The sequence below is a fragment of the Elephantulus edwardii genome, unplaced genomic scaffold, assembly GCF_000299155.1.
Source record: "Elephantulus edwardii isolate Elephantulus edwardi_28Jun2011 unplaced genomic scaffold, EleEdw1.0 scaffold00151, whole genome shotgun sequence".
Classification (NCBI taxonomy): Eukaryota; Metazoa; Chordata; class Mammalia; order Macroscelidea; family Macroscelididae; genus Elephantulus; species Elephantulus edwardii.
The window spans coordinates 2,495,998-2,497,168 of NW_006399901.1; positions in this window are offsets into that span (position 1 = coordinate 2,495,998).

Genomic DNA, 1,171 nt, shown 5'->3' on the forward strand with positions numbered 1-1,171 from the left:
GCTCAAAGGCATTAATTCTCCTATCATCCCTAATCATTATGCAGCTTTCTCACACATACCATGTAAGTGCAAAGACCATAGCCTTACTAGTTGTTCTTCTGAAAAAGTGAAAACTTTTTCTCTACATTTTTTAACATAGATAATTTTTATTATTAATTCTTCAAGTCTTTTGCTCTCTTCCTGGATGACATCCTTGATGTCATCCCCCAATTCACTTGGTCTTTGATCATTAGTGTTCAGTGCCTCAAATCTGTTTTTAAAATGTTTATTTTGTTTTTTTTTAAATGCAGGTGTGATAGACTTAAGGTTGTATTTTGGTTCTTGTAGACTTGTTAATTTTCTTCAGCTTTAATTTGAACTTGCATATGAGGAATTGATGTTTCACAGTCAACACCTGGCCTGGTTTTGTCTGATGATATTATGCTTCTCCAAATATTCTTTCCACAAATGTAGTCAATCTGATTTCTGTGTTGTCCATCACATGAGATACATGTGTATAGTCACAATCTGTGGTTTTTTGGTTTTTTTAAAAAAGATAGTTGCAGTGAATAAATAAAGACTAAGACCTGAAATCTGGACAGTGAATTAGAATGACAGAAATAGAATCAATGCCCTTGAATTGTGTTGGAGAAGAGTACTGAACATCCCATAGACTGTCAAAAGAATAGATAAATATGTCTTGGAGAAAGTGCAACCAGAGTGCTCCTTGGAGGCAAGACTGGTGAAGGGTCAGTGAAAGAGAGGAAGACTCTCTATCAGATGGATATAGTGACTGTTACAAAGGGCTCAAGTGTGTCAGAGAGGGAGGATGGCGCAGGATAGGGCAGGGTTCAGACCTATTGTTTATAGAGTTGCTAAAGAGTCTTACTCAACTTGACGGCACCTAACAACAACTTCAAGTTTATTTAACCTTTATTCTGCAGGTTTTAGTCTTCTGTTAAACTCATAAAGTGAGTTTTTAATTCCAGATATTATACTTAATCAGTTCTCTAAAACCATGTTTTATACTTTCCTCTTCTCTGCTTTTGTGGTGCGTTTGATACAGGCCATGGTCTTCACAATCACTTGTTAGGCATCAGAGAGTTGGACAATGACCAAGGAGGATAGAAGGAGAATTGATGCCTTTGAGCTATGGTGCTGGAGAAGAGTATTGAGAATATCATGGACTGCT